Source organism: Haliaeetus albicilla, chromosome 26 (genome assembly GCF_947461875.1).
Source record: "Haliaeetus albicilla chromosome 26, bHalAlb1.1, whole genome shotgun sequence".
Lineage (NCBI taxonomy): Eukaryota > Metazoa > Chordata > Aves > Accipitriformes > Accipitridae > Haliaeetus > Haliaeetus albicilla.
In genome coordinates this window covers 2,813,560-2,834,397 of record NC_091508.1, presented here as the reverse complement: position 1 = coordinate 2,834,397, position 20,838 = coordinate 2,813,560, and the positions used below count along the sequence as shown (strand labels likewise).

The 20,838-nt window shown below is 44.3% G+C and overlaps 1 protein-coding gene across 4 annotated transcripts in view; it reads right to left on the bottom strand.

Annotated features, from left to right (window-relative positions):
- SLC45A3 (solute carrier family 45 member 3) overlaps nt 1-2,573 on the bottom strand; it is a 31,612-nt gene extending 29,039 nt beyond the window's left edge. For 2 of the 4 annotated variants that reach the window (XM_069772119.1, XM_069772120.1), the window contains exons 1-2: nt 2,509-2,573; nt 1,865-1,974 (exon numbers count right to left, since the gene is read on the bottom strand). The gene's annotated coding sequence lies outside the window, so the exon portion shown is untranslated. Of the gene's footprint in view, nt 1-1,864; nt 1,975-2,079; nt 2,264-2,508 lie in introns of those variants that run through there. The other 2 variants (XM_069772118.1, XM_069772123.1) reach the window with 1 other exon arrangement.
- Nucleotides 2,574-20,838: the final 18,265 nt, after the last annotated feature.

Genomic DNA, 20,838 nt, shown 5'->3' with positions numbered 1-20,838 from the left:
CAGTTTTTGCCCTGTCACTTCATCATACAATGCATTTGATGCTTTTAGAACCAGCTTTTTTGGTGCATGCTCTGAACAAAGCTTCTACTAGCAGCTTCATTACAAAACTGAGCAGCTAAGGTTATTTTTTGTTATTTTTAAGAGCACACACTCACAACGCCATCAGCCACAACAGTCCAGCCGTCACCCTAAACTCCATACAGAGGCTTTAGTCAGAGAGCGGAGATGTATAACTCAGGGGGAAAAAACCAAAACCAACATCCTCCCCCAAACTGCCACTGGAGTGCTCCAGCAAAATAAACAGTTTGAGGAAAAGGTTAGCAAGAGTTTATGCTAGACATCCATGTTTTCTAGGGACTCTGGCAAAAATAAAGCAGACCAAAGCCAATGATTCCATCTTCTCGCACTATGGATATAGCATTTCTCACTGCCGACAAAAACTGACTGTGTACCTTCAAAAAGATGTTGCCAGTGGAGTTTGTCCAGAGTACATCGCAGTACCTACTGTTACTCTGTTATATTACAGTGTTGGTAATCTTAGAGTCTGTAAGACTATTGCTTTGTTCACAGATAACGTTACCATTATCTCTAGGCAGCTTCTACACAAAGCCATGTGGCTTGGGCCTTCCAGCAACAGCTCAATGTTGGGGAACACCTTGAGGTTCAGGTGCTTTAACTGGAAGCCCTTCAAGAAAACAAGAAACTCACAGATGACACTGCACAGGCTACGTACATAACAAGCTGTAGGGGAATACACCCACAAGCAGACAGTGCAAGGAAAATCTCCCTACAAGGAGAAGTTTCCTACTAAATCCTAAGATTGGTTTATGCCCTGAAATACAGGGATTTATATCCCTTGTAAAGCTCTCATTTAATTTGCTATTAATTCTGGAGATTCTTGTTATCCATATCAAATTTCTAATCCTTTTTTCAAATCCCGTAAGCCAAGCACTCTTGGCTTCCATGATGTTTTGTGGTAGTAAGTTCCAGAGTTTAAGGCACTACCTGGAATCCAAGCACAGGGCTGGGAATCTGGCATTCCTGGCTCTGCCACCACAGCCACTCCCCACCGAGTGGAAGGGTAGTAGCTACAGATGATGCAAGAAAGTCCAGGTAGCAGCACACATTTTAAAAAAAAAGAAAGAAAGAAAATTGCAGGTAGGGTGAATAATAGGAGATGTTTAAAGGCTGGTACACGTTTTTCAGGAGTGCCTGCGTGACTTCAATGCCCAGGTCATTTGGGTACTTTTGAAGTTCTTACTCATGTTCTATTTTTATAAATTTCTAGTTATTCTCATGTTACACATACAAACGCTGCTCCCTTGAACCCACATCTAGAACTAGAACAGTGCCAGAATGAGAAACGGTTTGAGCCTGGCCACTTTCTCTGTACTGCTTGTGAGTCTGACAGATCTAGATGAGAACCGGGAAAGCTGTTCCTGATACGTTTCCCTTCCAATTTTTTTTTTTTTTTTTTAAACATAAGCATGAAAAGCAAGTGTCTTGCCAAGTCTGGTCATCACCAGTGTAAAAGTATTAGTTTATTCTAGTGCTTTTCTCTTCCTCCCAAAGCTGTCATCCGCAGGAAGATGAATTAGTCTTTTAGTTAATGTTTACCATAAAAAAACTAAGGCATTTTACCACCAAAGTCTCTAGCGATGCCAGACTCAGTAAGCAATGGAATATCCACATCATGACATTTAGGTACCACTTTTAAGAAGACAGCCTCCTCAAGCTCCTGCTACGGCTGAGGGGGGGAGACAGGTTAACCCGGCAGCAAATCTAGGCAGAAGCTACAATTAGGTGCAATGAAAACTTCCCTTTGTCAAGTGCTGGCTTCCCTTGATCCTAAGGATTCACTGACCTGTCCTCACAAGTCTTCAGGGTTTCTGGAAGTCCACGGTCACATCACGCTTCCCAAACTCCTCTCCCGTTCAACAGTCTTTAGAAGGAACCTGGCCGCGGCAGACGCCTCTGTAACGATGAAAAGCACGGCAAACCCACTCACGCCACATCCACGCACGACCGCGGCCGCGGGAGGCCTGAAGCGGTGCAGCCCGCCCGGCTCAGCAGCCCTACCTGCAGCCACCCGCGCTCCGCTTCCTGATGCGCGGGGGGGGGTTTGGGGTTGTTTTTTCTCTTCCCCCGGCAAAACCACCGCCGGATCGCAAAGGAGCATCGGCGGGACCAAAGCCGGAGTCCGCCACCGCCTCGCCCCGAGCAGAGCAAACCGTCCCCGGTCGGGACCCTCCGGAGCACCGCTCTCTTCTCGGCTGCAAGTACAAGCGCTGCCCTGACCCCCTCCGAGCCACCCCGGCGGTTCCCCGCTCCCCCCCCGACCCTCAAAGGGGGGGGGAAAAAACCGCTCCCGCTGCCCGGGGAACTAACAAACTTCGGCAACCGCATCCCCCGCCGCCGAGCTCGGGCTCCCCCGCGACGGGGCTCGGAACCACGGGGGGGGGGCGGGCTCCCCCTACCCACCTCCCACCCCGCGACCCCCAGCCCTACCTCGGCGGCCGCCGGGGCTCAGCCCGGCCCCCCGTGCGGCACTCGCGCCTCCGCCGCCGTTTAAATGGGCAGGTTCAGGCCCGGCAGGGAGCATGCGCTGCCGCGGGCGGAGCGGGGCCGCCGGGGGCGGGGGGGGCTCCGCCGGACCGGGCTGGGTCGTCGTCCCCCCCCCCTCCGCCACCGCCGCCGTCGGGGAGAGCGGCCCCTCGGCCGCGGAGCGAGTCCCGCTGCCATCAGCCTCGTGGGTTAGGCATGGAGCGGGGACGAGTCGTTCCACGCCAATAACTTGCGTTTCAGGAAAGCCCTGCTGCTTTTCTTTATCCCCCCCCCCCCTTTTCTTTCCTCCTTTCTGCTCGAGAGTTACCGGCGGTATGAATAGTTTCTTGGTTTGTTTGGTTTTACTAATCTATTCATTACTTGTAATTGCTTGGATTGTATGCAAATGGATTCCATGCTATGGGAAGCTTGTGACCTGGCCCCTGGACATTATTCATGGTAGATGACTGCTTGAAATCACATGGCGTGTGAGGGAGAGAGACAGACAGAATATATATGCTTGTACAGAGAGATCTAGACAGCGTATCGGTATCTAACTTGTCTAACCATAGCTGGACAGAACCATGAGTTGAGGAAAAATGAGCGCTCTTATTCATACATACACCCCTTGAGCTGAGAACCCTTAGAAAGAACAGCTTTCCTTAAACATCTGCATCAACAAATATCTTTTTTGTGTGTGTGAGCACTCACGAACAGAGGATAGGAAGAATGAGACAAGAATGCAGTTGACAAAAACAGCTGTTCTGAAATTAATGTTTGCAAATGCTGGGGCCAGTTCTTCAGCTGATAGGTCATCAAAAGACTTGTGCTAGTTTATGCTATTTAAAGATTTGGCCCTCTGTTTTGCAATGTATTCATCCAGCTCTACTAGTTGCAGAAGCATTATAAAGATTTAGTTATTTTTAATCTTCACAGGGTCCCTCCTTTGAGCAACTTTGTACCTCTCAAGGTCAAAAATCCCATTTCCATGTCGCATTTCAGCTTGGATCAGCAGGATAGTCTTGTTTTCACTGCGAGCAGCTGTTCCCTCCCAAAGTTTGCTGAAAGGACTCACCCTACATGGAAAAAGCGGAGAAGCACCTGCATTTGTTGTCACTTGAACTAATGAGAAGTCACTCACTGGGGTGGCTGACAAGGAGAAAGGACACTGCTGTTTCCTGCAAAAAGTTTTTTGGCACACCAGATACAGCTAGGAACTCACTAAAAAAACCAACAACAAAAACCACCCCCCAAAAAATCCGCCCAAAACCCGCTGAAGAGCTAGGCTATGACTTAAGTTGGTCAAGTGCCAGAGTCCAAATTTGGGTGGGGAGAACTGCCCCTGTTTTCTAGTCAGGGAAGTTCACAAGCAATTAAATAGCTGTTAGTGCTGGGTTTTTTTCTTTTTTTTTTTTTTTTTCCTCTTTTGCACTGGAGCGTATGACTCTCACTAGGTGGATTCCCAAATGCTGTGCCTACACTGAGCTCGAGGAGCTCGGCATTGTAGGGCTCAGTGCTTAGACTAGCAGCTTGAACTTGAGTTTCCTATCTTCTATTCCCGGCTCTGACTCACTGTGTGATCTTGGTTCAGGCACAAGTAGCCAGTTTTAAAAAAGAAATTGCAGGCTGTGGTGGTGGATACTCCTGGACTGTCACTAAGAGGAGGCTCTGCTCGTTTCACTGAACGCCACAGTGTGCTGGCACTGTTTCAAGAGGCCAAGAGTTCTGCGAAGCTTTGCGAGTCGGAGAGCAAAACAGCAGCTCCACGTATCATCTATACTAACAACAGGAGACAGGGCAAGTCATAGAAAGTCTGGCTTGTTCCTCTCAAAAGTCATGAGATAGATGAACGTTTACAGTTCCATACCAGTACAAAAGACCAATACCTCCTGGAGACGGACAGGGTTTGTTCAGAAGTGGTGGTCCAGACCAGAGGCAGGGGAACTTAACATTGTTAGCAGGCAGATCACATTTTCTAGATTTACCAGACAGAAAGTGGGTTTAACTATAGCTGACAGAGCAGATCAGGACAACTGATAATCTGCTACTTCAAATACTAGTTCATTCATGCTTCACTTAAATTCCTAGCACATAGGACCAATGCCCTTCAATTAAGGCACTATAGAAGTTAGGTGCTACTCAAATATTTCAGCCTTCCCATCTCTCATCTCATTTTCCCTTTAATAAAGTAGTGATAACAATATTTATGCACTCTGACAAGCACTTGGCAACCTGTTGATAAAGGCTCCAGTTGGTGCGATGTATCTTTATTGCAATAATCTCTTCAAATTCCAGCCAGAGACTCTGCCCCTCCATGGAAAGCATTTGTGGGTTCTAGCCGCAGGTGAACATAGCTCTAGTTCCTCCCTCTTCAGCAAGGCATTTTCACATTTAGCTTAAAGCACACCTTCATCTCACCTGGCTTCTGCTGTACAGGACTAGCTCCATCCTGTATTAGTTCCCAGTACAAGGAGCGCAGAGAGGAACCCTGAGCTCTTCTACTTGATTTTTCTTTGCACAACTTTTGCCCCTTCCTCTCCACAATGCCACTGCTTTCATTTACTGCCTCCTGCTCATGACAGGTAAATTCTTTGGGACAAGGCCATGCTTTTTTCTAAGCTGACTGCAAGGTACTAGTCCTGCATAGATAAAGAAGAAAACAAAAAATTAACAAACATTACTCCCCTCTGGAGGAATAAGCACTGGAAGCTACAGGCAGAGACATATAGAAGAGAGACTAAGGTGGCAGCACACCAGGGACACCACTTGCGTGGCTGTGAGCAAGCACAAATTTGAGTTTCACAGTCCCGAACACAGCAGGAACAGCTGCAAGGGCAGCTTTTCCCCTGCACTCCCTCTCACCAGTTCACGCACCTATGCGGTGTTCGAGTGCCAATTTCCCAAACACCGATGCTTGCCTGCAGGGCCTCAGCTAGGGCCTTCTGCAGTCATTTTATAAACATTACCAGAAGGAAAGAAGGCACACATCATCACGAGAAGTAAAATACAACCACGCAGTGGTGGAACTTCCACTCCTCCCTGCTCAGGTCCTCCTTCCTTCCACTACAGCTTTACAGATCTCACATCTGCCAGACGACAACTCCCCACAGCTGAGCAGGACCAAAAGACTAGGCATTTCCTGAGCCTTCTTATGTGCTCCCATAACTCATCCACCAACCAACCAAGGATTTCAGAGCACGTTATACATTGTCCTGTTGCAGGGCTCCACGCTGACAGCTACTGAGGATCCCACACCTAGTTCCCAGAAGCACTTTGGCAAGGGCCCAGTAGGATCTTTTGTGGGATCAACAACTCGGAAAATTTAGACCACATACTTTGGTATCTGAACATGGCAATAAGAGCCTGACATTGTGTACGCTACTGGTTTCAGTAGATCCAGTCCTTGGCTTATAAATGGACCTAATCATTTTGCTGAAGCAGGACTAGAAGGTTCAGAACATTACAGGATTGAGCCATCATGGGAATCTGCAAACTAGATTAATTTATCAAAAGGGGAAATAACAGAGTCAACTGCCATCTCAGCTGGTCATGCCTGATTAGATCATAGCCCAGATTTGCCCTGGTCTTATCTAAATCTCATGTACCCGGCCAAGTGGAGCTCACGGTATCTGCTAGAATATTGACAGGGGTTAGGCACCATCACATACGGCAAATAAAACAAGGAGCCAGAGAGCAGGAGAGCATCTCGGCTTTACCCTGGGCACAGGGTACGCTGTGACAGCTCAGACTCTTCTGCCGCAGCTACACAGAGAGAATGCACAATCCTGGTCTTCTCTACAGATCTTAATCTTGCTGCACAGAGGGATTTCATGGATGCTCTGACTTAGTCTGGAAGCCCCAACAGCCCCAGATTGGCCAAAGGTAGCTTTAAGCCCATTTTGTGCTTAATTACAGAAAACGTGAGTCCTGAACTTGATTGCAGACTGCTGACTCACAATGCAAACCTTTTGCTCTCTGTAAGCCGAGAAAATAAACCCATCCTCGGCACCCCACCCAGGGAGGTGAGGAGTAACTATTTACAGAGCACTCAGATACCAAGGTGGAAAAGTGTTAGAGAAATGCAAAGTAGAAACATACTTTGGTGGTGCTTGGGGCTGTCGCCTCGAGAATAAAGGTGGGAATTCATGCTGGACACTGAGGGCTTTTAGAAGGATCTTTCCTGACAAGGCGACAGCCCCAGACCTCTCGTACCAGTCGGGAGTGATGCTGCCAGAAAATGGACTTTGTATAATTGCGTCTAATGCACCTTTAAAAAGCCACTAGAACAAACAAAAGCAGCGCTCGGCTGCGCAGGCTGTTTATACTTGAGGTAGCCAGAGCAGGCGGCTGCACTTCAGGGCTTATCTTCTCTCTCTTTCTAAACAGGAAATGTATTTTTGTCTCAAGCATTTCAGGAGAAGCCACCAGGCTATAACTTTCAGAATGTGGGCTGCCAAAAATGAGCATTTCAACTCCCTCACGAGACCTGAGATATGGTGGGTGGGTACCCAGAAGAGGAGGGGTATCACCTCTAACCTCAATGACAGGAATTTTGCAGGGCCAGCTCTGCTGTGCGCCACAGGTCCGCCAACACATCAGCTGTAGGAAAATCAAGGGATGTAAGTGGGGCTACCAGATCAGCTCTTGTGCATGCAAAAACTGCTACAGTCAGCATAATTGAGGAGGGAGAATTTTGGGCAGGGAAACTACAGAAATTGCATTTTCCATGGCAGTAGGAGTTCCTTGGTAGAGGCATTACCTCTGGCTGGAGCAGTGCCTGGCTGGAAGGTGCCCGTTCCTGAAGACTGAAGAGAGCAGCACACGTTCTTTCTTCCTCTCTGACAGCAAACTGAAGCTGCAACATCCCACAGGTTTACTATCTCCTTGCTTAGTGCCATCATTCCCAACTAATGGTTCAAGCAGCTGGTTTTCTCTGTGTAAGACTGCAGGGAGGACACTGTATCAGCACTGTACTGGTTTTGCACAATTTTTAGCTCCCCCAGTTTTGCCGTAAGTTTCACGATATTTAGTCTCAAAGCACATGGAGTCATGGATTCAGTGAGGTGGGGTTTTTGTTGTCTTTTTTTTTTTTTCTTTTTAAAAAGATCCATTTCCACATCTTTTGATTGTAGAGAAAGGCTTTGGCCGTACACTGCCAAAACCAGAAGGCAATTTTTTTTTTTTTTTTTTTAATTGGGAGTCTCAAGACTTAAACAATCTCATGATTTTTGGGACTCTGCAACGCCTGTCTCATATTGGAAGGGCTGGATTTGGTTAGGGAGATTTTCTTGTTTGGTAGGGAGATGGGGTCACTCTGTACTACTTACTGGATTCCAAGGCCTTTGCAGCCAAGCAAACAAACTTGCTCCCTTGTCAAAATTCTTATTGATACTGGAACAGCTCCCACTGTTTGCCGCTTAGCGTCAACGTTACTGTCCCTGCAGGCGATGCAGAAAGAAGGAAGCTGTCCATGAAACTGTGTGTGTACGAGTGTTGCTAAACTGGGTTTGAAATCCAGGCATATCTGCTATATTTACAGAGTGCAGGACAAACATTTTAGCATTGCCCCTGCTGTTCCCTGGTCTGCATTCTTAACCTCTGCCTCTTCTAGCCAACCTCCTTTCCCCATACACAGCATCACGTGCTCAGTTGCCTTCCCTGCCTTTCAGGATGTAGCCAGAGTTTTGAACTGTGCCACCCACCAAGCAAGCTATGGTTGCCCCTTGCCCTGCCAGGAGGACACTGCAGAACCTGCCAGCGAGGGACGTCCTTGCTATGAATGTACAAGGAGAAACAGCTGAGCACAACAGCAGCACAAAATCCAAACAGCTTCACTAAGGGGAAGTTAGAGAGGAACTGAACAACAGCTCTGCTGAATCCTCTTCCCCCCGCCGTTGCTTTGCCTTTTTTTTTTTTTTTTTTTTTTCGCTGTCACCTCCGGTGTGCAGGTAAGCCCAAATTTCCCCTGTGTAAAAAGGAAAGCACAGCCCTGTTTCGGTCCCCTGCCTGGCAGCAGCCACAGGCTCCAGGAGTACAGGCTTCAGCTCTCTGAACATCTGGCTACTGTGAACTTTAATCCTTAGCATTGCACTGCCGTGCCCCCCACACCTGGCCTCTGGCCACAGCGAGCTCTTTAACACTCTGCACCCCAAGGACAGCCAGGCACCACTTAGGAAGGCCACTGTAAAGATAAGGAACCCTTTGCACCACCTTACTCTACAACCTACAGTGCATCTCTGATACCACCCTGCCTCTCCTCCCCTGATACATCCCTCCTCACCCACCTCAGTCCTACAAAGGAGGCAGGGAAGAATTTCCCGGCCAGTACCTTCAGCAACAGCCCAGTAGGTGCCAGGTTAGGAAGGGTCCCACTGTCCTCTGATGTAGTTCAAGCCTTCCTCACCAGAGTCATAGATAATTGCTTGCATCCTGCCCACTTCCCACTCTTACCCCAAGGGGGTAAATTTTAATTCACTGCAGCCCAGAGTCACATTGCCACGGGGCAAAGCAGACAACTCTGGTGTCAGTTTACGATTTCCAGCTCACAGGGTAAGATTTGAGGGTTTTCCTTGTGAAACAGCCTATTTTGATTCAAATCTGGTTAGAGAAAGCTGCCTATGGATTGAGCTCATTCCACCCTGCATCTTTGGTACCTGCAACTTAAAGCTACTCTCTGCCTTGCCGCCCTTTAGTTCTGCTAAGCTAGAGACAAAGCAATGGATTTCTTTCTGGTTCGGGTGCCAAGGAAACTGTCAGCTCCCATTCAGTCTCCAAGCCGTTCCCTGCAACACATTTGCTCAGCCACTTGCAAATGATGCACCCCATGAGCCATCCAGTCAATTTCCCAGGACAGCTTCAGCAATGACTGCTGGCCATGGGACCCTGGGACATTACGTAGGTAACAGATGAAACCAGGGGCCCTGGTATGCAAGAGGCTGATGACCTTGACTGAACAATAACTTACTAATGCAAGTCCCTCTTGAACAAGGACAACTGGATGAAAAAGCAGGTCTTGCTGTTTGTTCCAGTTGGGGGCCATCTCATTTCTTTAAAGAAATTCTACTTATTTGCAAAGGGACATAAAAAGTTCCAGCTCCTTGAATAAAGCAGGGCCTAAACAATGAGAAATGCCTTCTTTGATTATAAATCCAAACCCTTTCTCCAGGCAGTACCTAATGCCACAGCACTCAGCTCACACTGGAGGTGTCCCAAGACTTGTTCTGACAGCGCCCTTGGCTTTTCTGCCCCGCTCAACTTTTTTTCTTCCCATCCCTGCTTCTCTTACATAGCCACAACTCCTCCACTCGATGTCCTTAGCTTCTGCATCAGCAAGCCCTGCTGCTTGCATGACAGTTCTCAGCTTTGCCAGAGAGTTCTGTGCAGAACTTGGAGTCAATTCTTTCAGAGTAATTCTTTGGCTCCATCACAAGCTCGCATGCTCCTGCAGATGTCCTAACAGAAAACAAAAAGGTGGTCCTAGGCCTGGATCTTGACATCTGAGCATAGGAGGAGATAGGACAGATGGGAGTAAAACCCGATACAAACCTGAACCGTCGCAAACTCATTCACTAGCTTTCAGCCTGCCATACTGAACAAGGCCTGAGCTCCCAGTCTGAAGGAGCTGTAGGAAATTATGTATGTCTAAATATACATTTTACAGCCTAAACTGAGATCAAACTCTATCCATGAGGTGAAGAACTATGCTTTGTTGTGGATACTGTGATATTTGCTCTAGCAGCTCAGCTGTTAAGAGCAGTAATAAAGAAGGCAGAGAACTGCCACAATTCATCATTATTGGATGAAACAGGAAACTTGAAACAGAAAACAACTATGAAGTATTTACAGAAACTACTCCAGCCATATTTGCTCAAAAAGAAATTTGTCAAACCTGTTGATCGAGAAAAATAATCTATGAAACCTTACAAGATTAAAATTTCCCTTTTCTTGACTATTTTATTATACAATTGATGGGCAGATATTTGCTTCAGGTAAACAACATGCACCCTGTTTATAGCAGACAGTGCAAATAGTTCCCAGCATGTTTATTCTGAAATACTTGTACTGTACAGAGAGGAAGTGACAGCAGAAGAAAGACACCCAAGCTATGCTCCTTTCCAAAGCACTGGCTGGAAGCAGCTGTTAGATAAGCTGCATCTTTGCTGGATGATGAATCCTGCCTTAGAGGAACTGAGATAGTAGAGATGAAAAAGAATGAGGCTATACACCTGTCTGCAAAGAAATGTGAAGAATCCTGTAGGATTGAGAGAACCTTGATTCTATTTCATTAATTTAAAAAAAAAGGAATCACCGAAAGAATAATAAGAGAGTTTTCCATTCAAATGTCACAATGACAGAACAGGGCAAACACGGCTATCTTATTAGCCTACCATCATCCCAGTTTTCTGTGTCTTCACAGGTCTTGCCCTTCTCTCCCTTTAATCTCTCTGAAAGCTATTTTTCTTTCTGTGTCACACTTCTCTAGAATTTTTATTGCTATTTGCAGCACCAGGAGTCAGGAAGGAGGTATTCTAGAACCAGCAAAAGCATCAGCTCCTTTGCTTCTGCTATTCCCAAACAAAATAAAAAGTATTAATAGTGAGCATGCATTGATAACTTTGTTGATTAATTCACCTCCTAATCAGCCTCACTACCTTAAATCCTAGGGATGACTTTGACCTGAACGTTAAAAATTGTTCCATGATGAACCCTACCAGATATTACTATTGACAATTCTGTGTCACTCCCAGCCATAGCAGCTCAGGGGACTTACTAAGGGGTCACTGGCATTCAACAAATCACTTGTTTAACAAAGGAAGAATGGAAGAATTGCCTGGGGTCAAGACACGCAAATATCATTGGAGACTTTCCCCAGCAGTGGTCCTAGACCGAGTCCCCCCTTTTTCCATATGGTAGAGTGAGTGCTCAAATTTGATGTAATGAGCACTGTCAGAATGGGATCAACCACAGAGGACAATCTGTTACCCTCCGTTATTCCCTTTTTCTAAGGGGCCAAGAAACCTCTTCTGGAGTGGATTTAGCTGTCACTTGCTTTCATTTTTATAGGGAAATTTTTCTCTTGCAGAAGGCTAAACATGAGAGCTAGAAAAGGTCAGAAAGCCTTGCCACCAGAATTAACACAGGACCGCTCGTTACCATGCCTCCTCTACAGCAGGACAGCTCAAAAGTCACCAGCTGATAGGCCATGGCCACTTCTCAGTAAAATTCAGAAGGAACATCTTCAAGTGCTCCAGCTGTGTACAGACAAGACACATGCTGAGAGGTGCACATGATTCAGACAGCATCCGAGTCAGCCTCATGAGGACAAGTCTCCTTGAGGTTCTTTCTCCTTTTCCTGACTTCTATACAGCATTTCTCAACTGTTCCACCACATGACCCCCAGTTAAAGAGAGCAGCTTCCCTCTCTCTCAGCTGTAGCAAAAGGGCAGGGCTACAGGGAGCCGACATCAAGTCTGTTCCTCAGTTAGATGGAAAAGATTCCCAAGAATACAAATAATTTGTCTCAACTGGCTTTTTTTTTTTTTTTTTTTTTTTTTTGGTCATGGTAACTTCAGGTATATTCCAATAAGGAATGTGCTGTAACTAGCAGCATGTTGAGTCCAATTTATTATCAAGGCTCACTACACACCAGGACAAACTTTGTCTACACTGACAAGTTTTTAACCTGCTATGCAAGCATAGCCCCTTAGAGCAGACGCAACACGTGCCTAGAGATGGCATTTCTCACCCCTTCCTTGTTGTAGGTCCACATACTTCAGAGAAAAGCCTGGAGATCAAAGTAAGTTTTGAAAAATATTGCAGTATCAGTGAGGAAAAGGCTTTTTTAAAAGTATGTTATGCCAACAGCTATTCTGCCAATGCTGCCAGATAGACCAGGTTTATGTTTAAAGCTTAGTTATTTGTTTTGGTGTCAGCAACGCCTTTAAGCATTTAAAGTCTTGGGAATTTTTGTTTATTTTAATTAGTACAGTGTTCTACCATCAGATCAGAGAACTGGTCTCTTCCTTGTTGGTTTTGAACTAAAACGGCTGAACGTGCAAAGAGAGTAATTCCCTACAGCCTACTTCCCACGCTGCACTCGTCAGGCACATTGGTCTCAGTTGCTCTCTTTCCAGCCATATGGAGTACTGCTTCAGGGCCATCTACATAAAGTTGTACCTGGGGAAGAATACTAAGAGGCAGAGCTATCCTTCAGCCAGTCAGATTTGCCAGGGGTCAAGGGAGCTGGTTTCTCCTCCCCAAACTGTCTTAGGGTCCAAGCTGTAACATGGCTTGGGCCCATCTTAAAGGAGAGAGACTTGATAGTTTCTGTCCTCACCTACACTCAGTACAGCCGTCCAGCAAAGACCTGGGCAGTGGAAGGCAGAATCCATGAATTTAAAGCAGACCGAAGATGTATTTCTGGAAAGAAACAAATATCCAACAAGCTCACCTTAGAGCTGAGCCAAGATAGCAATATTTAGCACTCATATAACAACTTGCTTTTTCAAAGTGATCTATTCATGTTAAGAATATTTATGTTTGCACTTGACTAACTTGGGAAAGTGAAATATAAGAGGTAACACAAGTTGTTAAACTCTGCAACTTGGTCTCTTACACTTAAAAGCTCTTGGTGGTATGGGGAGAAGATGCAAGAGAGAGAACAAGGACTTACACCCAAGGGTATTTTCTTTTTCCTTTTGGCACCCCTGCTCAACAAAAGAAGGAAATAGGAAAAATGTTTAAAAAGTCACTTAAGTGGTATTACGCATTTAAAGGTGCAAAACCAGTTTAATGTGAATGAGACTGAAAGAACTTGAGTCACTTCCAATACAAGACCTAGTTTGCCTTTGAGAAATGTATCACCTATTAAGTTTAAAACTAATGTACTGAACTGTTTCTGGGAACAGAAAGGACTGTTTCAAATGCAGTATCATAATCAGCAATAAAGTAAAATTAAAAAAAGCGAGTTTAGGGAAAAAGAAATGATGGCTCCATATAATAAGTAGGATTATACTCAAACTATTCCTTCCCTTCATTCATTTCTCAGGAAGTGAAGCAGAAACACAGAGTGTGCATTAGGAGAGAATACAATAATATCCTCTTTATAAAACAGTCAGAAGACCATTTAGGAAAAAAAAAAAGAAAAAAGAATATCCAAGCAGAAAGAGATATTTTTTTAAAAAATCAATACTAACTGCATCTCACAAGAAAATTAGGACAGAAGTTCTCAGACATAAAACACTCCAGTTGTTAATCAAAAATGTTTGTAATGAACAAAGCCAACAGACTCCACTGTTAGGGAAAGCCACTAATTGATAATGCTAACCAAGACCTCCTAACAAGGCCAACTACTTAGTTAGAAATGCTTAAGGAAAAAAGAGAATGTGACAACAGGAAATTTATTGCTGCTGGAACTGCTATCTTATCTACTCAAAACATAAATGTTATTCAACCTGAAAGACAAGAGATTATTCAAAATACCAGTCTCTCTTCAAACTACAGAATTTGCAAGCAAATATAAAGCAAACCCTTGAATGTAAAACAAAACTTATAATTTTGAAGGGTAAATGAAATATTATTGAAGAGAGAATAGGAAATGGCTTTGACTTTGTGAAAGATTGTTTTCATTTGTTGCCCATCAAAAAACATGCCCACGCAGGAGACCAAACTGCAGTCATGGTTTAAGGCTAAGGGCTGAATTTGTCCTAGAGACTTTAATTCAGCACTGACTTTAAAAAGGAGCTATCCCTCACTGGTCTTTTTTATTCATGGGGGGAGACTGCATTCCGATGCTTGCCCACAGTGGGATAACAGCTCTTGAACTTGACCTATATCTATGGAAAGAGGAAAAAAAAAACCCAAAACACACAAAACCATTTCCTGGTCTACATAAAACTCTAAAGCTGGAGATATGTGTTAGCCCAGGATGTGGTTATGAACAAACAAGCAGCACTCCCAGATCAAATTCAAGTCTAACACATCACACGTTACAGACATCTGGGGCTTTTCAATCAATGCACAATGAACAGACACCTTTCAGAGCTCTACATTCTCCTTACCCTGCACCCCCAGATTAGACTTTGTACCAGCTCCACAGGAATTTAGGTTATTAGTGATATCTTTCCATACTTGATTTATCATATTATATGGTACAGAGACCTCAAATACCAGTGAAAGAAGTAAAAAAACCTCAAACCATTCACCTTGTGGTTTGCTACATCAAAAAGTACACCTAAAAATACTCTTTTAAAGTACAGGGAATTTGCTGGGAAATCTCTCCATTTCCACAAATTTTCCAGGTTTCCTTCAACACGCAAGATGGGCAAGAACAGAACAGCAGCTCTTTACATCAACTTCGTCCCATTTACTTGTTCTTTCAAGGCCACCTATGGGGTAAAAACAAGGCATATGGCAGAAAACAGATCTAATCTCAAATTCCACCTTTTGACTTTATTTTCATCCTATAACCAAATACTACCAAAAGAAACACAAACAGGATATTCCTGAGGCAAAATTCTGTTAGATTAAAACTTGACAGCTAGTATTCTTCGCAAAAGGAATCTTATCCCCCTGGTTTGGTAGCGCTCACTGTGTGTCCACTTCTCAGATGTGCATCCATTACATGTGAAAACAAATAATTTGTTTCTGGTATTAATTCCCTGTAAATACTACTACAAAGCCAATATGAACTTTTTAAACTTATGCTGACAGAGCAACTGCATACAGGACCGAGCACTCAGTAAATACACTGGGTTCAAAAGAGCAATACTGAGGAGAAAAGCAGACAAAGGCTGCATATACTAATAGGATAGTCAAAGACTAGTGGAAGTGGGGAAGAAGAGTAACTCTTTTTCAAGAGTTCACAGATCCTTAATATTGCACCACGTCTTAGAGTAAGTAGTGTTTACCTCTGGGGACAAAAGAAGTGCCACACCTGCTAATTGCTAATTAATCCTAAAACTGAAGTAGCATAGCAGTACCTGAAGGTAACCCTACAGCTGCTCCAGATAAAGAATCCATGTCAAGACTGCAGCATATAACTGCAGATGCCATAGCAGTGAGGTAGAAATACCTGTCAAGGTTAATTGGCTGGTACGTTTAAGAAGAAGAAAGGAATGCCATAAGCTGCATTATTAAACCACTCCGTTCCAGAAACCTGGAGCATCACTGTCAACACCAGTATCCAACACCAAACACACCTATGTTATATAATCTCGTTTTACCACACTATGGAATAAAATAGAACAGGTAGAGAAGCAGAACCTGCAGCCAGGCACCAGCTTACAGCTGTCAATAAGCGTACGGGATTTTGTGTGGGGCAACAGAGATGGCATTTCACAAAGTACCCCAAACAACCTCTGAAAACAAATACATTATCAGCCTATGCTGCAACTGGGGACAATGGCAACCCGGTCTCCTGCCCAATTCTATCAAGCACCAAACGTCTCGGAGACCACCGTTTCATTACGGTCGAGCGTGTTGCTGAACTGGGGCAAGTACAAGACATACCAAAATTGCTCGCTCAATAAAGTCACGAGTGTGTTTTGCCACGTGGAACCCTTCAGAAAACTAGGTCCCTTAGGATCCCAAAAGCAGCTTCATCCTAAACCCCATTGGAAGCAAACCACTTCCAGCTGTCCGTCCTGCAGAACCCAAACGTCAGTTTTTCAACCACAGGGTCGTGCACGCCGGAGCAAAACACAAACGTAACTACGAGATCCGCGACTCATCGCGCCGGTGACGACAACACACACCCCCGGCCGACACCCGTTCAGCGCAGCCTTTAACGCCGGGGGGGGGGGCGCTCTCCGCCTCACCCCCGGGCCGGGGCGTGGCCGGGGCGTGGCCGCCGCACCCCCACCGGGCCGGCGGAGGGAGCGGCGCGCCCCCTGCTGGCGCAGCGCGGAACCAGGGGCGGGCCCGCGGGAGGAGACGGCGAGGAACGGAGAAAGGAGCGAGGGGTTGTAGGGCTGCCGCCCGGCTTGCCGTTCGTCCAGCATGGGAACCAAGATTCCGCAAGAAATCAGACGAAATCTGCTACGACGGATTTCTTAAAAGCACCAACTCGCTGTGCGCCATAACCTCCGGCGCATGGGACAGCGCGCCAGGAAAGGGACCCGCGCCCGGGTCACATCAGCTGCAGTTGAAATGATTTAGGGCACATTCCCAATGAACACAGCGGTCCTCTTTTGTACGACACCCGCAAAGAACAGGCTGTGTATTTACTGTCATTGCTGGGACATACATGGCAAAAGAGAAAGGCTAGCGACTGCTGAGGGATAGCAAAAAGGCGTGACATGTAAATGACTTCATCTCATCATCGCTTTGGTTTTGAACCTGAAAACCTCAACTCACAGCTCTGTCACGGAAAAGCCTGTGAAACCAAGGATTGTGCTCTTTACAGCCAATATGACTTCCATTCTTTAAATCTTCCCCTCCACTCACAGGTAGCAATGGGAAGGTCATACTTGCCAAACTGTTCTGGCCAAAACCTGACTTACCTTGCTCAGAAAAAGGACGAGCTCTGCAACGGAATTAATCCCAAAACTACCAGACATCATGAAAAATGAACACGTTTTTACATCTCGCCAACACTCACAAACCAAAAAACAACCGCAGAAGAATAATACCTTTGAGAATAGCAGAAAAATTACACAAGTCATGTTTATGGGTTATAAAAGCCCTTTTATAAAGCCATTTTTAAACAAAACCAAAAAGTTTACAAAAGAAAATAAAAGATACAGAAGAATGAGTTGCTTAATATATTCCAAAAAGGAGAAAAATAAAAGAGGGGACACAATTCCAACATGCTGAACAATAAAGGGTTCTTTTTCCTTGTGGTTTTTTTTAATACAAAATACAAGCGAAGGATACACATACTTAAAACAGAGCTCAGGAGCAGGTATGCAGTCCTGGGAACCCTTTCAATAAAAGCAAAGCAGGGTTTTGTTATTTTTTTTTTCTTTCTTTGCAGGTACATACAGAGACTGGAATATGTAAAATTAAGTAGCACAAAAGACCATCACACAATTCTACCAATGAATGTTGCATCTATAAATTCACGAACATGGTCAACAGTCATGTTCACTTCAACCCCTTAAAAAAAAGTGTTGTTTTTATTTTAAATAAAGCATTAATGTTACATTCAGACTTAACTCCTAGTACCATGCGGTAGATCTCAGTATTGTCAAGGTATTGCAAGCATAGCCAACCCTATCGGGCCCAGTGATGACAACCACATCTGCACACGCACACCGATCACCGGCCAGCAGCACTGGACACTGTTTGCAGCTGCCCCCTTTTCTGTCTGCTCTTGAGATTAAAAAGAAATTAAAGGGGGCAGAGAGGGGAACTGCAAAGAGCCTGATTTTTAGAAAAGCTCAACAGGGGATTGCAAATACTCAAGACAAATATTCGTTGCATACCATATAATGATGCCTTGCTGATAGCCAAAGGCCCAAGGCCCTACCTGGAGTCTCCTCCTCTACCTTCAAAGTGATTACTCAGGGTTTGCTGTGACACGATGTTCATGGTTAAACAAAAATTATGTAGCTCTTATATACAATTTTTTGTAACAATTGCTTCTGCAGAAAAAAAAAGTAAAACTCACTTCAGAACACAAAGGGAATAAGATGTCAGACACTCCCATGCGCGCACTCACACCCGCGCACTCACACACAAAATACTTCAGGGGCTTTTACACACATTATTCTGGCTTAAGCTGATTGAGTATTTCTCCATCCCACCCACTACCCCTCCCAAAATATATATATAAAAAACCCTTGCCCCAATATACAAAGCATATGCACAATGGTGTTTTGCAGTCACACTGAGCATGCTCAGACTGATGGACCCACTCGATTCACCGCGGCTGAAGGGGGCAGGCAGTCTAGAGAGTCGTTTCCAATAGTGGTTTGATACACAGAGTCAGCACATGGTGAGAACTTGACTAGACTTTGAAATATTTGTGTTTTGTTTTTAATATAAAGAGTTCAATGAAAAGACATTCAAATGCCAGTCATCTACTGAAGTGGGAAGTCTAAAACGAGGATACACTTGATTTGGGGAGGTCTCGAAAGGACACTGTCATCTTTCAGAGCTCTCACACTCCACATAGTACTTTAAAAAAAAAAGTCATCTTGGACAGGAAGAACAGGATAGTTAGTTTTGCTTCCTAGTTTCATTACCAGAACTTGTATTTAAACCTCCCAAAACCATAGGAAAATATTCAGAGTTCAGGGAAAATTTTCTACTTGATCATATACATATAGAATATATAATTTCCACATATAGATGTGACCCCCCCCCCCCAAACTAACATATCCTATATGCCAGCAACTATTTTGTGACAGTGTCCCTTTAAATATCCATCTGCTTACATTTTCATATCCTGCCTCCCCCAACAGATGAACGTCCACTTCTCAAACATTAAACTCATGGATCAGTTTGTAGTTTTTAAGAACCATGTGTTCAACAATATGATCTGTTATAAAAATAAACACTTCACAAACAAATTACATAAAGCAAAGCACCAGTTTCTACAGCTCAAAAGCTTCCAGCATGTTACAGTTTACTTCCCTCCCTCCTTAACCTGGGTGCCTCAGTGTCTATTGTACCTTTGTGACCATCACCAGCAGAGGGGAGGGGGAAAAAAAAAAAAAAAAAAAAAAGAAAAAGAGGAATTCAAGCACATCTTCTGCCACTGCCCTGGTAGTCCATCACCTGCAGATGCAGCCATGTGGTGGCACAGGAGCTGAGCACGCTCAGAACAGTTACCTGGCATTGGTGAGGTTCCCCTAGCAGAAGTCACCCAAGGTGTGCTGCTTCTCTCCCCACACACTTTTCTGCTTTGATGAAAACAACAAAATTAAAAGCTTCTTGGCTGCCCCATTTCTAAATCTTGCTCTCACCCACAATCCATTCTGAAACCCATTTAGCTTGGCATGTTTGGCATTCTCAGGCTCATCAAACAGAAACTGAAGCAAATAATTTTTAGTATGAAATTGCAACTGAAATTGCAAATTTTTACTGATCAAGCCTTGTGGCCAGTTAAAGGCAGTACTATTCGCATGTAACTGCGAAACTCAATGTGATGGTGTGGATTCAGAAATAGAATGTATGAAAGGATATATAATGGAAGTTAGTTATGAACTACCGTTTTAAGAGTAAGACCAGGGCAGGGCACTAGATTAACTGAATTTTGGAATAAATCCATTTACCTCTCTGCAAAGGCTCCAAAACTACAGCTGTGTAACAGAAGACAATCTTTTCAAAGCCTTCTTCTGTGAATGAAACTTTCTGCTCCATGAAGAACTATTCATGCTCCTAAAGAAAGGCATTTTTACAGCTTTCCTTCAAGAAATCAGAATGCTTAATACAAATTAATTAAAAAGGACATTTAAAAATGTTAAGTCTGCCGCTACTGAAAAATGTTGTGTACTAAATAATTAAAAAAAAAAAGTATTAACCTTCACAATTTTCTTCTACCTGTAAAAATGTAAACTGCTGTATTTCTAACAGAGTAACCAAAAGACTGTTAGGGCTTAGTGTTTGCACAAATCAGCAAAACAGTAAGATATAGAAAAAGTTACAAAATCCCAGAAGTAGTACAGGATTTACATAGTGTTTGGGTTGTGACAAACTCAAAGATAAGCATCATGCAGCCTCTAACAGCCATGAGAGATGAACATATGAGAAAGCAGAACAGTTTGGTAAGATAAAGGGCCAAAATTGCCAGGCATAAAATAATCCAGTCCAAAACCTGAACTGAGAACAACAGAAACAGCCTTTAGTTAACTGTGTTAGAAAAAAACCCCAAAAATATATTTTAAGTGGAACTTACAAAACAGACTCTTCAGAAAAAAAAATCTGGTCTAGCGGGTAAAGAAACAGCTGTTTGACCAGATCAGCCAGAGGTATTCTACGTTTAAGTAATCCTTGTACATTTTAATACCAAAAAAACCCCAAGAACCCAATAGACAAGAGTAACTTGAAACACAGTCTGGACTGAAGGGGAACAACTGTGTGGACCAGACATTCACAAAAGTGTATGCTAACCCCAAATTTAATCCAAATGTTTTTTAAAACTTGGCCATTTATATTCCCATATTACCCAAGAAACACTGGACTAGGCGTGGAGGGAATGCAAGAGACTCTGCTCTCCCAGAAATCTGGAAGGTAGGAAGAGGTGTGGGAGAGGAGAAGGGATTACATTGCTTATTTTTCAAGACTGATACTTCACTCCAGCCTTAAGCTGTTCTGTATAATTAAACCACTTAAAAAAAAAAAAAAAGA